Source organism: Dasypus novemcinctus, chromosome 19, assembly GCF_030445035.2.
Source record: "Dasypus novemcinctus isolate mDasNov1 chromosome 19, mDasNov1.1.hap2, whole genome shotgun sequence".
NCBI lineage: Eukaryota > Metazoa > Chordata > Mammalia > Cingulata > Dasypodidae > Dasypus > Dasypus novemcinctus.
The window spans coordinates 81,315,309-81,321,486 of NC_080691.1; positions in this window are offsets into that span (position 1 = coordinate 81,315,309).

The window sequence follows — 6,178 nt, forward strand, 5'->3', positions numbered from 1 at the left end:
CTCATTGCATCAGCTCACCGGCCTGTCGCATCAGCCGGCTGTCTTATTTGTCTACTTTAGGATGCACCGGGAATCGAATCCAGGACCTCCCATGTGGTAGGCAGGCACCCAGCCACTTGAGCAACATGGGCTTCCCAATAATTTTTTAAAAAAGCAATCTGTGACATCTTACCTACAATCTAGTATCCCTGCTCTTAGTTCATACCCAAGCTCAATGAAGGCATGAGTCCAGCAAACAACTAGCACACACATGTGCACGGTTATTCATTACAGTCCCAAAGTGCAGTCAACCCAAGTGGCCATCAACTGAGGAATGAATACATCAAATTTGGTGGAGTCACATGGTGGAATATTATGCAGCAGAGAAAAAGAACAAATTACGGGTGGCTCAAAACCACAGAGATAAATCTCACAGGCTTAGTGTTGTGTGAAAGAAGACTGGCACAAAAGAACGCATAGTCTGTGATTTCATTTAGATAAAGTTGAAAAACAGGTGAAACCAAACCTCGGTGGGAGAGACCAGAACAGCAGGTCCGTGGTGGGGGATAGGGGTGAATACTGAGGGAGGCTGCTGGGAATTAGCTACTCGCGATCTAGGTGTTGGTTACAGCAAGTGTAGACCTTGTAAGAACTCATCAAGCTCTTAAGACTTAAATACGAGTGTGTATGAATTAAACTTCAATACCAATTAAAAAAGAAATAGTAACTTGTGACAATTGGGGAAGCAAACCCTTTTGTTCACTGCCAGTGGGAGGGAAAACGGGGAGTGTTCATTTGACAATAGCCCGGTGGTGGTGAGTAAGAATGAGAATGTGTCTGCGCCCTGTGTGAGAAGCCTGAGAAGTTCCTCCTCCTCCGTAGCTGCCCCAGAGAAACAGTGTAGGAGCCAAAACAGTGCGTAGATGATTGTCATCTAATCCTTTTACCAGCCCCAGGAGCAGATGCTGTTATCATCTTCAATTACAGGGTAGGGAAGCTGAGGCACAACTCAGAGTGCTCACCCTCAGCCTTGCCTCACGGCTAGTAAGTGGTGGAGCAAGGATTTGAACCCTTATTATTTTTTTAAAGATTTATTTATTCCTCCCCCTCGTTTACGCTTGCCATCTGCTCTCTGTGTCCATTTGCTCTGTGCGTCCATTTGCCGTGTGCTCGCTCGTCTCCTCTAGGAGGCACCGGGAACCGAACCTGGGACGTCCCGTGTGGGAGTGAGGCGCTCAATCACTTGAGCCACCTCTGCTCCCTGCTTTGTTGTGTCTCTCCTTGTGTTTCCTCTTTGTGTCTCCTTGTTGCATCATCATGCCATGCCAGCCCATTGCGCCAGCTCGCTTTCTTGCTCATCTTCTCCAGGAGGTACTGGGAACCAAAACCGGGACCTCCCGTCTGGTAGGCAGGAGCTCAATTGCTTGAGCCACATCTGTCTCCCACCACCACTTTATACAGGAAGCAGTGCTGATTTTTTCCCCCTCTTTTCACCATTTTATTTTTTTTTAAAGATACATAGATCACACAAAATGTTACATTAAATAACATAAGAGGTTCCCATATACCCCACTCCCCACACCCCCCACTCCTCCCACATCGACAACTTCTTTCATTAGTGTGGTAAGTGCTGATGTTAGGAGATGGAGGAAGCAACCGGAGTGTCCAGTGAGAGGGGACTCAGTAAGTTTGTGACACAGCTGAGCTAAACGAGACCATAAGCAAACTCAGGGTCGGAATCTAGAATACAGGTTACCAGGGGCCGGTTAGGGGTAGGGAACGGGGAGTCAAGGCTTAAAATGTACAGTCTCTATTTGGGACGATGGAAAAGTTCTGATAATGGGTGGGGATGATGGCAGCACGACATTGTGATCATAATTAAATTAACAGCACTGAATTATATATTTGAATGCAGTTAAGAGGGGACATTTTAGGTTGCATATATGTTACTAGAATTAAAAAAAAAGAAATCCATGGAACTGCACAACACAGTGAACCCTAAGTTAAATCATCAACTATAATATAGTCCAATTATAAAAATGTACTTTCATCAGTTGCAATGAATGGACCACACCAATGCAAGGGGTTAATAAAAGGATGGTATATGGGAACACTGTATTTGATGCACAATGTTTCTGTAAACCAACATCTCTAGTAAAAGTAATAAATAAACATTAAATTAAAATTAAAAAGAATGAGTCTGGGGAAGCAGATTTAGGTCAACAGATAGAGGATCTGCCTATAACACGGCAGGGTTCAAACCCAGGGCCTCCTGGCCCGTGTGGAGCTGGCCCACGTGCAGTGCTGATGCATGCAAGGAGTGCCCTGCCACGCAGGGGTGTCCCCCGCGTAGGGGAGCCCCACGTGCAAGGAGTGCACCCCGTAAGGAGAGTCGCCCAGGGTGAAAAAAGCACAGCCTGCCCAGGAATGGTGCCACACACGGAGAGCTGACACAGCAAGATGACACACAGATTCCCGGTGCCGCTGACAAGAATATAAGCGGACACAGAAGAACATACAGCGAATGGATACAGAGAGCAGACAGCTGGGGGGGGGGGGGGGGGAAGAGGAGAGAAATAAAATAAAAATAAAAAATCTTTTTAAAAAAATGTGGGATTGCTTTAACTCCCAATTCATCCTTTAAAAAAAAGAGAAATGAAAAAAAGAATGAGGCTGGACTATGTGTGATGATGGACAAATCGTGAAGACATATTTTTGAGGGGAAAAAGGTTAAATATTGCTACCCTCTGCCAGGGGTCAGCAAAAACCATGGGCCAGGTCCCGTTTGTTGGAATAAATTTTAATTTTTAGAACAGTTTTAGATTTACAGGAAAATTGCAAAGATAGGATGGACTGTTAATAGCCCTCATTTAACATCTTACATTAGGATGGAATATTTGTTACAATTAATGAACTAATACTGATGGATGCTCCAGCGGTAACATTTTTCATTTATTTGTTGCAATTTTACCAAGACACGTTTCCTTTGCCCTATTATTCCGTTACCTGGTGTCGCCGCTCACCTACAAGAAAAGGGTACAGGCTTGCTTCTTTTCAAGCTTTCAGAAAGTGAATGGGTCCTCTATTTCTCTCCACAGGTGACTGATTAATTCCCATAACTTTTAGGCTGAACTCAGGCTTAAAGGCAGTAGATGGGTTTCGACCAGGTGTAATTACCATCATTTTTGAGATTCAAGGTGCCCCATCATTGGCTGACGAGGGTCTCTTCCAACTGGCTCTTGAGTTCTTTCTCCAAGAAGTGCTGGTCACTTTTAGTGTGAAAAGTGTACTTTCCAGACCACAATATTGGGAAACGGATGTGGCTCAGGCAACTGGGCTCCCACCTACCACATGGGAGGTCTCTGGTTCGGATCCCGGTGCCTCCTGAATGAAACCAGGAAGACGGACACACACAGCAAGTAGGAAACAACAAAGGGGTGGGGAGAAATAAGTAAATAAAATAAATCTTTTTTTAAAAAAAGACCATAGTATCTAGGGTGTATAGGGAATACTTAATTACCATTCAGGATTTAAAAGATTATTTGCGCCTCTGCAGACGTCATGAAAGTTTCTCAGGCAGAGAATACACAGCTCTGGTTATACCTCTACAAGGATCTTCTTGACTCTTTTTGAATGTACTCTGTGTGTCTATATATACATAGGACCTCGTTTTATGCAACCAGTCCCTTCATGTAAGTTGAAAATTGTGCATAATCGTGAAACCCACTATCAAATAAGTATTTCTTAGGTGAACATATTTGTCATGCATCTTTTATAAATAAGGCAAACTCTCTAGTAACAATAAACAAAATTGATCCTATAATTTTTTTTCAAATTGTAATTCTCTTTCTCTGCCTTTATTTTTTTCAACAGCCAATCGTGTATACCTGAATTTGCGTGTGTGTTGAGTAAAACAAGGTTCTACTGTGTGTGTAGTAAGACATACAATTTACTCCATTTTTTTAAAGGAATGTTTTTTTTTAAGATTTATTTTATTTATTTTTCCCCACCCTCTCGTTGTTTGCACTTGCTGTGTCTGTTCATCTTTCTTGTTTCTTTAGGAGGCACAGGGAACCAAACCTGGGACCTCTGATGTGGGAGGGAGGTGCCTAATTGCTTGAGCCACCTCTGTTCATTGCTTTGTTGAGTCTCTCATTATGTTTTTCCTCGTGTCTCTCGTTGCGTCAGCTCGCCATGCCTGCTCGCTGCACCTGCCTGCCGTGCCGGTTTGGTTAGCTGTCTCTTTTGGGAGGCACCAGGAACCAAACCAGGGACCTCCCAGGTGGTAAGCGGGAGCCCAATCACTTGAGCCACATCCGCTTCCCCCATTTTTAAGTACATAGTTCAGTGGCATTAGTTACATTCACAGTGTTGTGCTACTGTCACCATCAGCTGTGACCAAAAGACCATTTGGACCATGCTGTCGAAAACGTTTACTACCTGGCTCTTTCAAGAAACAAGTTTGCCAGGCTCTGATCTACGTGAATTAAAAAGCAACTGCCCACCAAAAACAAAAACAAAAAACAATCAAACCACACACACATACACACACACAACAAAACAAAAGCAAAACCCAGACCAAAGAATATTAAATACCAAGTTCACGTAGAAACGCATGTACAAGAGAAAAACAGAATGCTCGACTTCCGAAGGCGGAAGCCAGAGGGCAGAGCAGGGGGCGTTGGAAATCCACGGGACACGGACCGGGATCGCCAGCGGCATGTTTTACTTCTTTCATCAAAGAAGGGAGGCAGGTATCTGTATCTGCCAGAAGGCGGTCAAATTTGTCCGCCTGCTACCCAGACTTTCCCTCGAAACCAGGCTGCTCTATTCTGCAGCTTTCTCTGATCTTCAGTTTTCTCACCCATAAAATGGTGACCAGCATGGGGGAAGTACCTATTTGGCCCTCCAAAACTGGGTGGTAGAAAAGGTGATGACGGTGGAGTGATGGAAAGAGGGATGGGACGGTGGACGTGTGTAATTACATGCCTGGTACACAGTAGGCGCTCCATAAAATCTCCCCCCCACTAGCGACCGCCACTAAGGGGTGCTGTGGGAATTCAGGATCCACATGACTTCCATTTGCACCCACCTCTGGAGATTTACAGGTGAGCTTCCACCTGGGGTCCATGGATCTCCTGGGGGGCGGGGGGCTGATAGAATTCAGGTGGTCCATGTTTTCCCACCAGGGAAAAATCATCTTTATTTTCACCAGCCTCTGCTTTTAGCAGTTCGTTAATTATGAATGAAGGCCACAGAGCAGGGTGAGAGCAGAACCTGTGACTTTGTCCCCAATAGAAACCACAAATACTTTTCATATCAGATTACATCGCTGTAGCTGCGAAAAACCACTTATACTCCCACAAAATTCACCGTGGTCAGGATCACATCTGGTTATTTAAGGTCATTTAACCACGGTGGAAAAAAATCAAGTATAGCACCAAATCGGTTTTTAAAAATAGTTTGATCAATATATTTCAACAGAATGGAATTCCCTGTAACCTCGGTTATTTTATTTTATTTTGAAATACACCTGCGAGGGTTCTTTTTCAGAAGAGGCTCAGAACTTCCTCAGGCTACCAGACCAAGACTTAAGTCAAAGTCTACACACAAGGCATTTTCGCCTTCCTGGGTCCCTGTCTCCATAAAATATATATATAAATAATTTTAAAAATAGTAATAAATTACATTTTACATCTAAGTGGTATGAAGACAAAATGTAGCCCAGGCTGGATTTTGAATTATCTTTTTCCTTCCCGATTTGAAAGCATTTTTGCAGGCACCCTAAAGGATCCTGGACCCTTGGGTATGTGCACCCCGAGGTCAGGGTCCCCAAAAGGTGCCCCCTCCCCACACACTATGGATTCAAAACTGTTCGCGAAATATGCAAACGCAGCTTCGAGGTAAGTCGTCCTGTCGCCCCTCTGCCAACCACCCGGTCGCCGCCAAACCCCTCTGCGGGCGGCCACGACGAATTGCCCCTCCTATCAGTCCAGGGTCGCCGCCCCTCAGCACACCTGTTTCCTTATCCCTGCCCCCCCCCACCCCACTTTATTACCTGCAAAGTGCTCACTAATTGGGAGGATCTGATTTTTAACTGGTGGCCACTGTCTTGGGGACCGTGGGCTCCCCGCCGGGGTCCCGGCGCGAGGCGCGCAGGAAGAGCGCAATCTGACCGAAAGTGGCCCCCGGAGGAGGG